We start from the raw sequence: 19975 nt of genomic DNA, 5'->3' as shown, positions 1-19975 counted from the left end.
TCATTTTTCGCGGTGACGTTTGCGCCCGCGGTCTTGGATTTGGCTTCGGATATAACCATGGTGGTGAAATACCGGTCTTCTTGTAGGACGCTCTAGGCCCATCTGACACGGAACATCGGGACCTTCTCTCCAGCGTAGCTCAGCTCCCAGATCTCCTCAATCCTTCCGTAGTATCTGTCCTTGTCGTTACTGGTGTAGGATTCCATCGTTACCCCGGAGTTCTGATAACCATCGCTCTTCATGTCCTTGTCCTCGGTGTATAATGTGTAGCCATTGATATCGTACGCCTCATAGGTCATCAGGTTGTGCTCGGCGCCCTGTGACAAGGCGAATATGAGTTGTTCTTCCGCGGAAGAATCCTCATGTAAAGGGTACGACAGAAGCTTCTGCTTGAACCAACACGTGAAACATGAGTTGTGCTCTTTGATTATATCTCCATCCATCCTCTGTTGGCCTTGGTCATTGTACGTCTTCTGAATAAAGGTTTTGTGCTCTACCACCCAAGGATCGACCACGTCTATGTGTTGTAGCGCAACTAGGTTTGCTCTTTCAAAGTCGGCGAGTCGACCCTCGAAGTCGACATGCATTTCGCGGCGACCCTCACGGTGACCCCATCCAGCGAGCCTGCCGAGGTGCCTGTTGACGGGCAGACCAACGGGGTCCTCGATGCGTAGATAATTCGTGTAGTAGGAGATGTACTCTTCAGTCAGAAAGCCCCTGGCTATGCTTCCCTCTGGACGTGACATGTTGCGAACGTATCCTTTGATGACACCATTCATCCTTTCGAATGGCATCATGCTGTGCAGGAACGTCGGCCCGAGTTGGATGATATCCTCCACGATATGGACCAGCAGATGCACCATAATGTCGAAGAATGCGGGCGGGAAGTACATCTCAAGCTCGCATAGTATCACCACGATCTCTTCCTGTAGCCTTCTGAGTTGCCTCACGCCAACCGACTTACGAGAGATGATGTCGAAAAAGTTGCATAGGCCAAATAGCGTTTCACGGACGTGCGCGTCCATGATCCCACGGATTGCAACTGGAAGTATCTGCGTCATCAGCACGTGACAGTCGTGAGACTTCATCCCGCTGAACTTCTGCTTCGCTGGGTCTAGGTATCTGCTTATCTTCCCTGCGTAACCGTAAGGAAGTTTTACTCCTACGAGGCAGGTGAAAAACTGCTCTATCTCCTCCGGACTTAGAGTGAAGCATGCGGGAGGGTAGTCATTTCCGGTCTTCTTGGCCTTTTTGCCTTTGTGACGACTTTTCGTGTCCTGCTTTGCCTCATCATCATCATCATCATCATTAGCGTGAAGCTCCTCCCTGATGCCCATTGATTTCAAGTCTGCCCTTGCTTTCGGCCCATCTTTGGTCCTCTCTGGCATGTTGAGCAGGGTACCAAGCAGACTCTCGCACACGTTCTTCGTGATATGCATGAGATCAAGGCTGTGAGGCACACGGTGGATCTTCCAGTACAGCAAGTCCCAGAAAACAGACCTCGTATTCCATACCTTCAGCAGCGGCTCTGGCGCCTTTTGCTTCTTTCCCGGCAGTGGGCAATCTTTTCAATTTTTCAACAGCTGGTCTATTTCCTCGCCGCTCCTCGTACGCGGGCGTCTTCGGGGTTCGGTTTCACCATCGAACAGATCCTTGCGTTTCCTCCACGGGTCATCGTCGCGAAGCCACCTTCGATGTCCCATGAACACGGTTTTCGAAGATCCGGGATCTCTATCTAGCTGGCGATACGTTGTGTCATCCATGCACCTGACGCATCCAGAAAATCTGTGGACCACCGGCCCCACGAGATATCCGTAACCGAGATAGTCGTGCACCGTCGTGAGCAGTGCGGCTCTCATAGGGAAATATTCTTTCTCTGCGGCGTCCCACGTATTGGCTGGCGTTTTCCACAGCATGTCTAGCTCCTCTTTCAGCAGCCCCAGATACAGATTGATGTCATTCCCTGGTTGTTTCTGCCCTTCAATTAGCATACTCATGTGAATGTACTTCCTCTTCATGCACAACCAGGGGGGAAGGTTGTACATCCACACAAACACAGGCCAGGTGCTATGTGTGCTTCTCTGGCTGCCAAACGGATTGACTTCATCGGTGCTCGCGCCCAGCACGATGTTCCTTGGATTCTTCCCAAAGTCTGGGTGTTCGAAGTTCAATGCTTTCCACTGGCTCCCATCCTTAGGGTGACTCAGCATCTTGTCTTTTTTATTTATCTCCGGATCATTTGCGTCATCTTCTCGCTTCTTCTCCTCCCTATTCGCGTGCCAACGCAGGAGCTTTGCTACCTTATGGTCCGCGAAATACTGCTGCAGACGAGGAGTGATCGGAAAGTATCACACCACTTTTCGACGAGCTTTCTTCCTCTTCTTGTATCGAGTGACGCCGCACACCGGACATATGGTAGACTCCACGTGTTCGTCCCGATAAATGATGCAATTGTTCATGCACACATGGTATTTCACGTGCGGTAAATCCAGAGAACACACGATTTTCTTCGCCTCCTCGAAACTGGTAGGGCACTTGTTCCCCTTGGGAAGACGTTCATGCCAGAATGTCATGTTCTCGTCGAAGCATGCGTCGGTCATTTTGTGTTTTACCTTCATCTCCAGGGCCATGAGCGTTACTTTTAGGCGGGTATCCTCGGGCCTGCATCCTTCATACAATGGAGTAACCGCGTCTATCTCCAGTTAATCTAGCTTGGCTTTCTCTCGGGCGGCAGCTCTTGCATTATCCGTCTGCTTGAGAAGCAGCTCTTGAATATGAGGGTCCTGCACCCAGCCCATCTATGGTCCATCATCGTCTGCTCCGCCGGCATCTTCATCTTCATGATCATGCCCTTCGTCTGCTCCGGCATCTTCCTCATCATCATGTCCGGCATCTTCTACATGATGACTGTGTACAGCATCACCGTCGTGATCATGTCCTGGAGATTCTTTGTCTTCTCGCCCGCCCGAGCCGCGGTGGTTGTCTTGCTGCCCTTCCTCATTTCTTGCCCGGCCCCCATGGACGACTTCATAGTCATCTTCATCACCTTGCCGCCGATAGCCATCCATGAAACCACGCAAGAGCAGGTGGTCCCGCACCTGCCCGGAATCCGGGTCCGCAATAAGGCTCTTCAGCTTGCATCTTCGACACGGACATCTTATCTCCGTCTCGTTCTTTTGAAGCATCTCGGCCTTCGCGGAGCTCAAAAACCTATTCACGATGCCTTCGGTCATCGTGCGGACCATGGTCGCCTGCGGGGTAGAGCAAAATGATATTTTAGAACCAAGAAAAAATTTGGCATTATTTTCCGTAAAAATAGGACCAAAAAGAATGCATAGTGCCAAAATTCTCGCCGAAACGGAAATGAATCAACATTCCAGCAAAATATTGGCAACTATCGCATTTTAAATACCGGTACCTGCAAACACGAACATATATGCAACACCACAAACATATGCAACACCACGAACATACATAGATGAAGCTAGGCCACAAAAAGTGCATGTGCACGTTGTTGGAGCATGCTAGGGAGAAAAAAAAGTAGATCTACAACATAAAGATAGCTTTCCCCTTACTTACCTATCAAAAAAAAGGTAATTTAACCACTTAATTTTGATGAATCTATGGTGCAAATGAGATGAGGAGGAGGAGGCAGCCGACAAGCTTGGAGAAGGAGGTGGAGGGAATGAAGTGGGGAAAGTGAGTGTGTGGGTGTGGCTGTCCAAAATATCTAGCTGGTCCCAGGTTACTAATGGCGCACCACACACCCATGCGCCATTAGTAACCCAACATACTAATGGCGCACCCTCTGGCCATGCACCATTAGTAGTTTTGCAAAAATAATATATATATACACTAATGGCGCACTGCGGCAGAAACTAGTAATGGCGCACTAGGCCACAGTGCGCCATTAGTAGTTTTGCAAAAAAAAGAATAAAAAAAATACAGTAGTGGCGCACTTTGCGGATGGTGCGCCATTACTAGTTAGAACTAGTAATGGCGTACTTTGCCAGGATGCGCCATTAGTATGTTTGGAAAAATGAAAAAAAAATTATTACTAGTGGCGCACCGTGTGTCTGGTGCGCCATTAGTGTCTTCCACACTAATGGCGCACCGACACATGGTGCGCCATTAGTATATAGTAGTGGCGCACCATGTGTCCGGTGCGCCAATAGTGTCAATTTCATCTATTGCCCCTTTCCTAGTAGTGTCGCTCTGTCGCCCATTGCTGTGGAAACCATGTTTGATGAATACATCAATTATCTCTCCCTATACTTCTTACAAAAAGATCATGACCTTTGGAGGCCTCGAGTACACCATAGATCTCCGTGACTAACTCATCCTGTCAGGCTGGACGTCCAGCCGGGTTGAGGATTTGCCGGCACCAGAGGCTCGTCTCCCGAACCAATATCCTTCGAGGACGTCGGACCAGGCTCCTTGGCGTCCTCGGGTGAACCCTGACATAACGACTCCGCGCAATCTCCCCTCGTCGCCCAGCATGGACTCAAGTCCGGCCCCTATCTCAGAAGCTACGTCGTATTTGGAGCCAACCCTGACATTGGATCTAAAATCTCTCTTGGATCCCCTCCACGTCAAAAATACGCCGAATTATATGTTGGGCATACTTCGAGTCAACCCCGCTTATAGCCAGGCCATGGATTCTGATGAACTATCTCACCTGAATGAGATGCTTAATCGTATCTAGAGCATGTCAATCTCATACGGCAAGACTTCGGTTTACGACAAGATTAGACTAAAAGCCGATGACCGAGAAATTTACATCCCACCCACCACCTACCTAGTCGCCACGGTCGATGACCTAACCGACATGCTAGACTACGCTGAGGCCACGAACATGGATGAAGATGCTGATGCCCCCACGGAAGACAATCCTTTAATAAACACTGGCAAGTGGACTACAACATCAACCTATGATGTCTATATGGTCGACACTCCCAAATCCCCTCCAAGACGTCGGCGAAGACGTAGAAGGGGTACCAATGGGGATCCCAGCGGAAACAATGCCACCACAAATAACGGTGATGCAATAGCCGGCGACGCCGATAACACTGAAGAAAACTTTCAAGCCTCCCCAGTACGGAATGGCGGCCCCGAAGGAAATCTCGAGGACGTAGATCCCGATGACCTCTTTGAAGGGGCCGACGACAACTACATGCCGGAGTCCAAGGAAGACGAGGCACCGAGGACTACATCATCCCTAAAGACCCCTTCGAAGAAGAGCGCTTTCTGTGGTTGATGTCTACTACGCAACCTTCTTCTTGTAGACTCGTGTTGGGCCTCCAACCACAGAGTTTTGTAGGACCTGGTGGATGACCTAAGGTTTATCAATCCGTGGGAGGCGTAGGATGAAGATGGTCTCTCTCAAACTTCAACCAAATAACGAAGAGTCTCTTGTGTCCCCAACACACCCAATACAATGATAAATTGCATAGGTGCACTAGTTCGGGGAAGAGATGGTGATACAAGCGTAATATGAATGGTAGATATAGGTTTTTGTAATCTGAAAATATAAAAATAGAAAGGTAGCAAGTAACAAAAGTGAGCAAAAACGGTGTTGCAATGCTTCGTAACAAGGTCTAGGGTTTATACTTTCACTAGTGCAGGTTCTCTCAACAATTTTATATTTACTAAGTGGAGGCATCATATGAGCTCTTACGTTAATCCTAAAAATTAGTAGAATTGTCCTTGCCAATTATCCCACGTACGAGACTATTTGTTGCTGGACTCTTCTATGGTCCACCAATAATTAATACAGCTAGCAGATTATTGACAACCGGACGAAGAAAAAAGATGTCGCTCTCGCCGATCCTGCGCACGTGCTGGACACAGCCCTTATAAGAACTTGTATCCATGTTCCATGCAAACTAGCTTCAAGGACAGAGGTAAGAGCTGCGTGTTGACATATAAATACACAGAGTTGTATATTCATCAGCATATGAGGCATTGCCGTGTGGGCGCTCGACGTCGACGGCAATGGTAGAATACATGTGCCAGCTGACGTCGGGTTCTCGGCTTCGACGGCTATGGTACAATACACATGCCAGCTGACGTCGGGTGCTCGGCATCGACGGCGACGGTAGAATACATGTGCCAGCTGACGTTCAAGTGTTGAGTCGCTGATTGCTGAAGCAGTCCTAGCGAATCAAGTATATGCATGCGTACACTGATCCAAGATATCACAATGCACCCAATAAACCATTACTTGATTGAATCCCTCATGTATCTTACAGACCATTGCTTTGATCAAGGAATACCTAAATAATTCGATTGAGCCTACAATATGTACAAGCAAAAACGATCAAGCTACTTAATCTGATCTAATTTTCATGTTGTTGTTCCTTATGTCCAGCAGCCGTCCTTTCCTCTCTACACGCATGTCCTCTCTATCACGGGCACCATCTAATTCAGTGGCCACCCTTCTTCCTGAGGTGCATGCTGCCAGAGTGGCTTGCTTGCTATACGACCCCAAGTCACAACCTTAGTTAGCCAACTGCATGTAAAAAACACGTTCTTTTTTCAAGATCAGTTCACCATAAAAAAATTAGCACACTAAGCCGTTCTCGACAAAAATATGAAATATTTTGGACATTCCATGTTTGCTTGAGTTAGTTTTCCCTGTTGTCTATCTATTACACGGAGCATGCAAATAAGTGTGTACACTAGTAGAAAATGGGCCTATTGTCCCGGTTCGTAAGGGCCTTTTGTCCCGGTTCCTGAACAAACCAGAACCGGGACAGATGGGCCTCCACGTGGTCTGTGCGCCGAGCCCAGGCAGGAGGGCCTTTGGTCCCGGTTGGTGGCATCCGAAAAAACATGGTTGTATCACTCCAACAACAGTTGATGTTGGCAAGAAGGTCTACAAAAAGCAACATATCTGACATGAACAAGTGCATGCACAGAAAAAAGCTAACAACAAGGATGAAGAGAACGAATGGATAGATCACCCGCCTCGGTCAGATATGGTTTCTTAGATGGAAACCGAATTGAATACCGCTCGCAGGATTTGGACCAAGGAAAATGTCGGGAGGAGGAGAAACGATCGCTAGGTGGGCCATCCCATAAATGGCCCTTGTGCGTTTGGTCGATCTATCATTTCCTATTTAGCGCTTCAAGCGTTGGTTATAGGCCATTTTGCAAACCGGCGCACACCCCTACAGCCGTGTTGGGCCGGCCCGTTCACTTTTTCTTCTTCTGTTTTTTAATACGCAAAACATGTGCGCGGCTGAGATTCGAACCTATTTCTAAAAAAAAAATATTGAGATTCGAACCCGCGACGTCCACCTTAACTTTAACCACCCAGGCAAAGCGCACGTTGTGATAGTATATTTCCTCCCCTGAAAAAACAAAATATTTGTCCTTTTCTTCTTTTATACTTTCTCCAGCCTTTTTTCTATTCCGTTGTTGGTTTTTCTGGACCAGTTTTTTCTTTTTTTTGCTGTCCTTTTCTTTCACATTTTATCCTTTTACCTTTTCTTAAAAAAAATTGAAATGCACAAAAAATTTAAAATTCGAAGAACTTTTTTGTCAAGTTGATAAACCTTTTTAAATTTGAATGCCCTTTTTTCAAATTTGATGATTTTTTTCAAATGTATGAACTTCCGATTCAAAATCGACGTTTTTTTAAAAAGAATCGGTGAACCTTTTCAAATTGGATGAACTTTTTTTCATTTCGCACACTTTTTTCTAATTGAACAATTTTATTTTTTGAAAATGCACAAACATTTTTTCAAGTTCGACGAACTTTTTTCATTCATTTACTTTGTTTCAAGTCGATGGACTTTGTCCACCGACTTTTCGTTTTTGCGATATTTTTTCCTTTTAGCAAACCTGGGGGGAGTAAAATGCGAAATCTACATTGGCCAGCCCAGCAGCGTTGGCGCGTGGGCGCCAGGGAGGGCGCCAGGGAGCTTCCATGGTGCCTGAAGCGCTGAATAGGAGCTCCCCTAGTCAAATAAGACCTTCCTCCGAGTAAAGCCTTAATCGGTTGGAAATTGGGAGCCTTGTTTCGTGCACGAGACACTCAACCATATAGGCCCAGTCCTGGCATACCTAGAGCTCCGTAGATAGTAGCAGCTAAGAGAAACAAATATAAGTAGACGAGGCATGCGTCAAGTGTGATCTTGTGAGGAAGCTCCTAGTTTTCTGCACACTTGGGAATGACTCAAGCTTGTGCACATGTGTATAGTGTGGATCAAGCCATTAGCGGCTTGAGCATGTTTGGTTGCTTGTGTTTATAAAGGCATGTATGCAATCGAATTCATTTGTTGAGACAAATCACAAAGAGAAAAACAAGTTATGTACGGTGTCCATGTTTTCTTATATCAAATGTGTGTGTGTGTGTGTGTGCGCGCGCGCGCATCGAGGGGGTGCAATTAGTTTCAAACTGAATCTTATTGGCAAAGAAAAACATATGTGAAGAACTGAAGCAACTCTAGAGCAATCAAAGAAGAACAACCTGTAACAGTAAGTAAACGAGGACACGTCGCTTATATCTATATACTGGGATATGGAATCTAAAAGCACGACAACCAAAGTTGTCGTCACATCTATAACAAATGAAAACAAAGTCGCATTTGCTATATCGCAGGCAACTGAAATTTTCAATTGTGTTCGTCTATTATGCGCGTATCCCCGAGGCCGAACACAGTGGTGCGGGGACACCGACCAGTTCTCGGCCTACATCCAGAGATGACATGGCAGTGACATCGTCGATCGAGTAGTCTGATGGTTGACTGGTTCAGGTGGTAGGACGCAGGCTAGCCAAGAAAATCTTGTGGCCGATGAGGTTTAGAAGGGTGGGAAACACTTCCTATCTGTAGGCTGATAAGAGACCAACGTCAGACCAATGGACTGCCCTTGATTCAGTTGGTATCGGGCGGTCACAAATTGTGCCAATATTATATGTTAAAAAAAGAAGAAGGAAAGAACACCCCCTCGTCCAAAAACAAACCACCCATAAACCCCGCCATTGACATCTCCCTAATCACTCTTCCCGTATCCCTCCTGATCCCAATCGCTGCCAATCGCAGGCACCACCCGGAGCTCTTCCACCTCGCTCGCACCGCGCAGATCCCCTTGTCCCATGGCCTCGCACGCGCCTGCATCCTCCTCTCCTAGAGTAGCACGGCCACTTCCCTCCCGTCCACCTTGTTGGAGCGCCACCTCTCCGTAGGCGGCGCCGTGGCCATCTCCAACCGGGTGTCCGCTGGTGTTGTTGCCTAACCATGCAGCCGGAGGATCACTAGAGGTGGCCGCATGATCAAAACCATGAGAATAAGCACACGTCCCTTTTGGCTGAGTTTTTTCACAGTATTCGTTGTGTCCATGCAGATGCTACACTGAGATTGTACGGGTATATGCTTTCAAATTTCCATGCTTCGTACGTATCATATTTGTGCTTCTTCCCGGCATACAATTCGCTCCATACATGCGTAACATAGTTGTACTTCTTCACCGTGTATAGATTGCTTCGTATGTTTCATAGATGCGCATCTATGCTGTGTTCAACTTGCTTCCTTTGCATGCTTTGTAATGTTTTGTAGTTGTTGTGTTTGAATTCAAGCCAAACAACTCATTTCTTTTTAAATTATTGCAGGGTCAACAACAAAGAAGAACATGCCTATCGACAGTGAGAATAACATGATGGTTGATACAAGGCACGGTGCACAACGTGAGATCTGTTTGAAGCAAATTAGGTAGCCTAGCTCACCCTTGGTAATCTAAAAAAAAATACTCACCCCCGGTGGGCACAGGCCGAGATCGTAGGCCCCTCAATGGCGTCGACGCTTGCCGACATTGACACCTGCATATTTGTGGGAGAAATGGACTAGGTCATACAGGGTTGGATGGAGCATTGCGGGGAACCATGGGATAGGAAGCATAATTTGTATTTGGAAGCATTACTTTCAATCAATGGATGCAAATTGTGAACATTTGGACTGTTTCGATATGCGTCCTAATGTGCTTGAAATATGTGTACATATGATGATGGTTATTTTTTTTATAGTAAAGGTCCAATTTTTTAGAAGCAATTATTTATTTGCTGGAAACGAGATTTTGATGTTTCGAAGCAAAATGTTCTACTGTGTAAGAAACAAAATTCTATTAAACTGTAGAACGTTGATTTTGTCCATCGACGCAGATTCATCGGTAGGTGGAAGCACATTTAATTCACCGTGAAATAAATCTATTGCTCCAAAGAAAACAAAGCATCACACCGGAAAAAGATTCTACATGTCCGCATGGAACCTCACTTTCGAAGCAATTTTATTTTGAAGGAAAAAATATTGTTTGGAAGCAATTTTAGAAAATACGGGAATCAAAGTTGCTAAATAAAGAAGCAAACTGCCTAACGTCTAAGCCAACAGCGGATGGAATCTTGCATTTAATTGGCCGTAGTTTAAGGTACTTGTAGTTATGGAAATAAATCACAATTATCCATGCTAACTAGCCGGACGCTCCTTTTACTAGGCCTCATCGTACGCTGGAGACTAACTCAATCCTACGGCAATTGGCTAGTCTGATAAATGCAAAGCAGCAGTAGTCTGATGCCTAGTGATGCCCTAGAAGGGTGGGTTTGGAAGCCACGCGCGGGAACGCCGCCCGCTGCAGCCCGTTGGTAGCGGGAGCGGGCGGTCTGGTCGGCTGTATGTAAGGGTTGGGATTGTGTGGAGAAGAGGAGGAGGCGCAAAAAGTTAAAATGAATAGTAAGAGGACGACAGTCATGGGATTCGCATTGTATGGCTCGGATATAATAGGCTGAAACGTTTTATTTTTTGAGTCACTTGATGGATATTTTTTTTTAGAAAAGGAGGATGACCCCCGGCCTCTGCATCTGGGCGATGCATACGGCCACTTTATTAATTATTCTCACAAGACCTTATAAAGACACACAACAGCAAGACTAAATCCACTTTCTCAGCAACAACTGTCGCTACACGTATCCAATCGATAAAGGGGCGCTGATAGTCTGAGCCTAATACCAAACAGACATCGTAGCCAAACCTAAATATCTAAGACCTGAGGTCCCAACCAGGACGCCTGCCGGGTATGGGGTACCTACCAGTCCGGCGCACTCCTCAACCAGGACGCCTGCCGGGTATGAGGCCGCCGCAGCCACCTGCCACCAAACCATCTTCAGAGCTGTACTGTTGCATCTACCTTGCACGGTCTAGCTACCGTCGACGCCACCACGACGCCAGACAGCTCCACCGCTCTGCGCTCGTCCATCCCGACGCGGACACTCTGAAAGATCTGTCGTGCGTAGCACCTGCCGACTAGGCATGACTCAGCGTAGCACCTGTCGGCCAGGCATGACTTGACATCTCTTACCAGACGCATCTGACGCGGTTAGAACGCCGCTCCTCCTGCCAACCACCACACCATTGCCGCTGCTGGAATTGACACACGAAGCCGTTCACCCATAGCAACTCCCCCGAACGCCCAAGCCTCCCAAGACGGCGCCTCCATGAAGGTTACGACGCAAAGGGCGCCGCCGCCGTCCAATCCAAGACGGATTTTGGACTTTCGTCCGGGAACGGGACGGAGGTGGATAGGAGGGACCTCGACTTCGCCATCAAGATGGGTAACGACATCAAAGCCGTCGCCGATGCCGGGCCGAGCTAGCCGACCAAAGTTTCCTCCGGTCCTCTTCCTGTACCACCAATCTCCATCTGCTTTGGATCTGGCAGCAGCCAAGACCCGAAAACTCCAGAGAGGGAAGCACCATAAGGCTCAACACCTCCGGCGTAGATCCACCCAGGCACCGGATCAAGGAAGACCCGACCTGGTCAGCGATGAAAGCCACCATCCTGTGCCGGCCGACGGCGATCAGGCACCGGATCCCGAAGAAACGGACCTGAGACCGACGGCACACGCAACCACCAGATCCAGCGGCCGTATCACGCCGCGAGCACGAACCCCAACCGCCGGCGCGCAGTGCACGTCGCGGCCAGGATCCAGCTGCAGCGCCGCCGCACCCCGCAAAAGTACGGCGCCTCCTCTCGATTGGCCGTCCCGCGCCAGCCCATTCGGGGGAAGGGGAAGGGAGCCCCGCCGCCGCCCCTGCCGGCCTGGCTTCGCCCGACGGCGCTACTGGCGGCGGCGAGGATGGAGGAGATGCGGGGGAGTCCGGGCGCCGGCGGCTAGGGTTTCCCCCTGGTCGCCCACGGGGGCGACCCGAGGGGTACGAGGGGCTCCTGTCACTTGATGGATATAGGTGCTCCGAAGCAAATCACATGGGAGAGACGAGAGACGAGAGACCATCCAGGTCGCCGTCGCCGGCCGAGCGGTTTTTTTTACGAGAGAGACGAGAGACGCTGATATGGATTGACGCGTATGTTTGTTTCTGATTATGCATTTCTAGTTAGCATGCACATCACATCCATCCAACGTACATCTCCATACTAGTAAGCTAGGGAAGAAGCGAGGCACCATAAGATGTGAAGAGCTTCCTCCTTTTTCCACGAGTATGCAAAATTTGTGTATCATTTATTGATAGGCAAGAGCTTACTCTGCTCCAAGGGATCTTTTTTTAGAGAGATGAGACTATGAGAGACGAGGGGGTTGGATGCGTCCGTGTTAGTTGTTGATGGGCTCATGCGTACGTGTGCTGCTTGTCTACAGCCTGCAGGGGCCTCTTTTTTTTTTGCATGGTGCCTACAGGAGCCTCGGCAGCAGCCGAATGTACGTGGCGGTGTGTATCATGTATACTGCTATCCTACCAAGACGACTTATATTTAGGTATGACGAGAGTAGTATAAAACAAAATGAGTGCCATAAACAATATTATTGTTACTAGTCATTATCCCGTACATCTGTACGGTCTAGATATTACTGGGGTGCATAATTATGACCATAATTATAGTAACACTTAAAATGAAAGATATAAAATTTGGATATCATACTAACGAATGAACGATTTGTTATTCAAACAATGATAACACAAAATAAACAGATGTAATTTTAGGCTTCATGATTGGACAGAGTGCATACATTTTCAATTTATGTTGCGCAAACTTCCATATTTGAGCTGAATGAATCGTTCATATCATTCTTTCACAATAAAAAAATCCTTCCTATCATTGTGGCAAGTACACCTCTTTGTTAATTTCAGGACACCTACTAAAGGATGGACCAATGGAGAAAGTACAAAATAATTTGATCCATATGGCCAGATACACATCTTCCTGACCTAAACAATAAGATTTGTGAATTGATCCTCATGGCATATTATATAACACAGATCAAGAAAAATTAGGGGAAACATGCATACACACAGTCACTGCTCAACAAAATTTTAATCCTGAGAGGCATATGCGGCATGGGCTAGCATATTTTTTATAGATGTTATATATAGGAAAAAAGATATTGCCTAAAATAAATTATTAGATACGTACCAAGTGCTGTAGAATTATAATTCCAGTGAATACCACTTAGATGGATATGCTCGTCCTTTGGTTTGGACTCCATTATCTAAGGTCATATTCTTTGTCGATGACGGCGGATATGTATTACCACAACTAAAATGCTAATTTTTCATCTATATAATACGTATTTCTTCCTAATGCATTGGGCAATGTTCGTAGCTTAACATAAAAAAAAGAGCTATATTTATCTTTCTGGTATGAAATTAATCAGTATAGCATTTCCTAATAATTGAAGAAAATAAGTGTATATAAATAGAAAATTAATGTAGGTGATTATGAAATACCCCTATTTGGACAACTCAAAAGTCAAGCTTGGAAACCCCTAGCAAAAAATCAATGAAAACCTTTAATTTATATTTATTAAAAGGTTTATGTTCGTATAAGATATTTTTTGTCAGTGACACTTTTTACATATTTTCCAGCTGAATTACAATACGGAGATTTCATCTGTGAAATTAACGACATTAGTGGTGGTGGTATAGGGAGTCGTTACAGAGACTTTATAGGTAGTCATATTTATTTTATCTTGACTGGTCTTTTGGTATGGCGAGATTGAAATTTCTCTTTCAGTTATGTTCAGATTCTTTTTTTCAGCGTGAGGCTTGATGATTATTTATTTGTACATTTCCTTTTTTTTCAAGGAAACATGTCTGTGGGTTTTATATTTTAGAAACCTGCGATGCCAACCTTTTTTCAACGGGGCTCAATTACTTTCGACGTGTCCTTATTTCGGTTTGAAGAGAGAAGGGCGGTGATTTTTTTTGTGTGTGCTTTCGACATGGATATTTTGTTTAGACGTCTGTACGGGCAGACTATTATTTTAATGGGCCTCAAGCACTTCTATTGGTACGTGTCCAATTTTTTTTTCAAGAGAGAAGACACATTGGATTTTGTGTGGGTGCTTTTGAGATGGGAATTTAATTTTCAAACGTGTGGATCGCGGGTATTGAGGACTTGTTTTCTCTGGGTTTTGCCCTCTTTGTGCATTATAGGTGTCCCTTTTTTTGGTGCGTTTAATTAGTAATATAAGATTTTTTTTCCGCTGTGCACGGTTTAAGGTGGGACAAAATTCGAGGACTCCTTGAGGCATCACATCCGACGGTTAAAAATACTTAATTTGAATACCGGATGGCTAGTTTTCTTAGTTACCAAAGATTAACATCGTTACTCGTATGGTGCCTCCAATTAGTAAATATAAGATTTATTTATTTTGTGAAAAGGATCAGATTTTATAAATACTGACCGGCCGGACTTAATAAAATCATATTATTATTGTTATCATCATTATGTCAAATCTGTGGTCACATATGTTAATGCTCATTTCAAATATCTTGGTATTAATTAGTGCCCTCTATATTCACAAATACGTTGATGCTCGTTTTGGATCTCTTGGTATTAATGCTATTTATATTCACAAAAATATTGATGCCCAGTTTGGATCTTGTAGTATTGACACTCATATAACTTCTACAGATTCATTAACACAACACACCTTGCTTATTGATATCCAAAGTAGTATCTACTCAACGCTCATAATACAATTTTCGATCTCCTCGTACTACTGCCTCTAATTTTCTTTGATGTGCCCTAGACATGCTTTTAACAAATTTGCTATTTGTCCATCATTACGAGAGTAGGTCAAATTGCACCATGTTGCTACTCTTGTATTGGAGAGCAAGGTTTTGGATACACAAAGTGTAAAGGTTTGTAGCTGGGAACAATTTTTCCTTAAGTGCACTACTGGGAAAGGGCTTATAGGTGAATCCAAACGAGTGGCGAGCGAGGTGTGACACCCGCTACAGCTTATTTCAAAAAGTAGCAGTGGCGGGTATCAAACAACAGTCGCCAGTGGCGAGCGGAAACTACCGCCCGCCACAAGTATGCTCCCATGGGTGTGCCCATGTCCTGAAACTGATTAGTGGCGGGTCATTACCTACGCCCGCCACTGCAACTAGTGCTAGCAGTGGTGGGCAATTATCTAAGCCAGCCACAAAATCATATATTTATTTATTCACGAGATAGAACTAGCGTGCTAAGTGTTGCCCGCCATAGTAACTTTAACCCTACTCGGTCAGTACCCGCACGTAGCTACTCCCGTCGGTTCCCTGCCTTTCGATCGATATACAGTTGAGGAGGCCGTTACTATTTGTCGTGGCAGGCGTGTGCCAGTACCCGCCACTATTATTGATGGTCACATCCCCAAAACGCATCTGGATCAAAACACAACATGTGTCCTCCTCTGTCGTGGCCCGCTCCCTCCCTACGACACCGATGTCCTCCACCGCGGCCTCCCATCCCCCCTCACCCTCCCCTGTCACCGCGACAGCCCTCGTCATTCAGGATCCACGTCCTCCGTCACCCCCTCCCTCGTCGTGGCAGCCCTCGTCCGCTAGGATCCCCGTCCTACGTCGCGACCCGCACCCCTTGCCGCGGCAGGCCTCGTCCGCCGGGGTCCCCATCCTCCGTCACGGCCCGCCCTCCTCGCCGAGGCTTCTCCTCGTTCGTGGGATCCCTGTCTTCCGTCGCGACCCCTCGTCACGGTCCCCTCTCCACGGCCGCCCTCGTGCGCCGGGTCCTCGTCCGACAGCCCCCTCATCCACAGTGGCTTCCCTCCTTCGTGCTCCAGGCCAGCAACAGGGAGCTGACACCCTCAGCCGAGGCCACAGATCCATCTGTCCGCCTCACGCTCAAGTAATTAAATTTGATTCATGTTGGTGATTATACAGGGCCGGCCATTCGGTATAGACCAAAAGTTCGGTTTCTACCGTTCCATGTTTTTTCAAATTTGGTTACCAAATCCATAAACCGAAAATAAGAGCTCAAAACAGAAAACCGAAAATTTGGTTAACCAAAAAATCAATGCGGTTTTCGGTTTTAAACCAAAAATACCTTGAGTTGAGCAACTGAGTTTTAAGAGCCACAGCGAGACCCACATATCCAGAATTTTATACTTCGGCCGTACACGTTTTGGACGAGCAAAGCCAGCCCACATATCTGCCTGCCCTTGTAGCCGTCAAAAGTCTATTTCTTGCCCTCTGCGGTAGATAGTTGGAGTCCGCACGGGCACCCAAGACTGGGCCGGCCCTCTTTGCTTTTTCGTCCAAATTTATTATTACTTTTACTTTATTTCGTAATTAAAAAATTTCAAAAAAGTTCTGAACATGATTTTTTGTCAAATTCTCGAATATTTCTTGAATTAAAATATTGTCTTCCCATTTTAAAAAATGTTTGGAACATTAATTTATTTTCTCTTTCCGATTTTGTTATCAAATTCAGAAATATTCAAAAATTGTTGGGGCGTTAAAAAACATATATTCAAAAAAAAATTGGTTTTTAATATACTATTGTTTTCATAAAATGTTCCCAGATTCAAAATAATGTCTGCGTTTCAAAACATATTTTATAATTTGGTTCTGAATGTTCAAAAAATGTTCCGTTTTTAAAAGTTGGCCGCAATTTAATAAAATGTTTCTGTTTTGATAAAAGGTTCATGTCTTCATAAAATGATGTTGTTTCAAATTTTGTTCATGTTTTTTTTGCAAAATGGACGGAATATTAAAAACATCGTTCGTAATTAAAAAAACAAGTTTCCAAGAATATTCAGCAAGTTATATTTCAAAAAAGTTCAAAAAATATTTTAAATCTGACGTTGGACTATGTTCTTAATTATTTGCGTCGGCCATTGCTTAGCAGTAGGCATTTGTTGCCTTGGCTAGCGGCACATGGTCGGGTAAGGTCATGTGTTCAATCATTCAACACGTGGTTTTTTGGATTATTACTCATGCCTTGCAAACACATATTATTTCGGTGCCTGCCAGTGGGCTGGCCCAAACGCGAATGTTATGTGTCCTACACGCTATTTGTCGCAACAAGCGTCTTATAGTAGCTACCACGCAGCTGCCCTAAGAAAAGACAAAATAATATACGTATGCATTTTGTTCCATCCATTCCATAGTAGTTCCCCAATTTTTTTGGTTATCCTCCAGGTGGGCCAAACTGGACCTACCACGTATTTCTTTTTCCGTCGGATGGACGAGCAACAAAAAACAAAGGGCACAAGGGGATTGAACTATGGACCTTTCCTATTGTGCTGACGGATAAAACCAACTCAGCTAGCTTGCAATTATGATAGAAAAGGTCCCATGTTGGAATTTAATATAAATCACACCGGTTTTTATACGTGCCTAAGTTCTCTGAAAATAAGGAGGTTGTGTGAGAATAAGGAAGTTGTCTTGTGAATCATGAGCAGAACGAGGGACTCCACAAATTATTGTCGGAGTTATCTTTCATGTGCCAATAAAAGATAGTATGTTGGTTGGCTATAATGGAAAAAAAATTGCAGGCACATGCTAATAAAAGAGAATATGCTGGTTTTGCTCTAATTAATAAAATTTATGGGAACATGAGCGCAAAAATAGTTGAGAGAATAAACCTTGACAATGAAGGGACGTTCATGCCTGGTTATGCGAAGCATAATTTATGCGCTGCAATTAGTAATCCATCCGGTTACGTCATCGTAGGAGAAAGTGATCGAAACAACCATGCTTCGAAGGTCGCCCCGCAACAACCAAATGAGAATGCAACCACACCTCTGAGACAGAGGTGGACCCGGAACGAAAAAAGGTACCAGCTGGGTGGTCGCCGCCACGCTGACCAGCCCCACCACTATTTGGACAACTCAAAAGTCTAGCTTGGAAACCCCTAGCAAAAAATCAATGAAAACCTTTAATTTATATTTATTAACAGGTTTATGTTCGTATAAGATATTTTTTGTCAGTGACACTTTTTACATATTTTCCAGCTGAATTACAATACGGAGATTTCATCTGTGAAATTAACGACATTAGTGGTGGTGGTATAGGGAGTCGTTACAGAGACTTTATAGGTAGTCATATTTATTTTATCTTGACTGGTCTTTTGGTATGGCGAGATTGAAATTTCTCTTTTAGTTATGTTTAGATTTTTTTTTTCAGCGTGAGGCTTGATGATTATTTATTTGTACATTTCCTTTTTTTTCAAGGAAATATGTCTGTGGGTTTTATATTTTAGAAACCTGCGATGCCAACCTTTTTTCAACGGGGCTCAATTACTTTGTACGTGTCCTTATTTCGGTTTGAAGAGAGAAGGACGGTGATTTTTTGTGTGTGTGCTTTCGACGTGGATATTTTGTTTAGACGTCTGTACGGGCAGACTATTATTTTAATGGGCGTCAAGCACTTCTATTGGTACGTGTCCAATTTTTCTTTTCAAGAGAGAAGACACATTGGATTTTGTGTGGGTGCTTTTGAGATGGGAATTTAATTTTCAAACGTGTGGATCGCGGGTATTGAGGACTTGTTTTCTCGTACGTGTGGGTTTTGCCCTCTTTGTGCATTATAGGTGTCCCTTTTTTGGTGCCTTTAATTAGTAATATAAGATTTTTTTTCCGCTGTGCACGGTTTAAGGTGGGACAAAATTCGAGGACTCCTTGAGGCATCACATCCGACGGTTAAAAATACTTAATTTGAATATCGGATGGCTAGTTTTCTTAGTTACCAACGATTAACGTCGTTACTCGTATGGTGCCTCCAATTAGTAAATATAAGATTTATTTATTTTGTGAAAAGGATCAGATTTTATAAATACTCACCGGCCGGACTTAATAAAATCACATTATTATTGTTATCATCATTATTTCAAATAAGAGTAACTTTAATGTCAAAACAACTTCTCTTCTGGCACTCCGAGTGGCTCTAGGAAGTTAGCGCTCATGTGTACTAGCATTTGCAGCTCGGCATTTTCCTTGACCAGCGCCACCTCCTTTGGCGCATCGTTAAGCTCGGTTTGGCAGTAGGCTGCGGGGCTGTACACCTCAGCCACACAACGAGCCAGCTCATGGGACCGCATATTGCCCTTGTATCCTTGGTAGCCCTTGATCATGGCATCACATACGTTGAGGATGCTCGCCATTTGTTCATAGTCCACCTCGCAGAAAGTAAGGACGCGCATCGTCACCGTACCCTTTTGGGCATTTTGCAACATTTCTTCACCAAGCCGCTAGCAGCAGTGACACGAGCCTTGGTGATGTCGATGGCAATGAGCACCAGATCATGGAGATCCTTAGCATCGGTGCTCCGATTGTCTGACTGGAGAGTCGACAAACAAAATTCTTGCGGGACCGTCGCGATGTAGTGGTCAATCGAGGCGTTCTTGCATGCATCCACCATAAGGTCGGTTGCCTTAGGCTTGCCACTACCAGAGCCGGCGGCTTGAGCAGAGACGATCATGGAAAGAAGCATGAAGATGATGGAGGCTGCCAGCGTTGCCCTTGTCCCAAGGGTAGCTAGAATGCCTTCAAATATACTAAAGCCAAGAGTGGTGGAGATAATTGGATATAGGAGAATGTGTGGGGCAGAGATGGATGGATGAATGGATGGAGGTGAGGTTGAGATTTATTTATAATGTGTGCAGTGGGGTTCCATAAATGTAGTATGCACCTTGGTCCTTGATACAAGTATAGTTTATGTCAAATCTATGGTCACATATGT

Source organism: Triticum urartu, chromosome 7A (assembly GCF_056163025.1).
Source record: "Triticum urartu cultivar PI428250 chromosome 7A, HENAU_Tu73, whole genome shotgun sequence".
NCBI lineage: Eukaryota > Viridiplantae > Streptophyta > Magnoliopsida > Poales > Poaceae > Triticum > Triticum urartu.
This window is presented reverse-complemented; position numbering follows the sequence as displayed.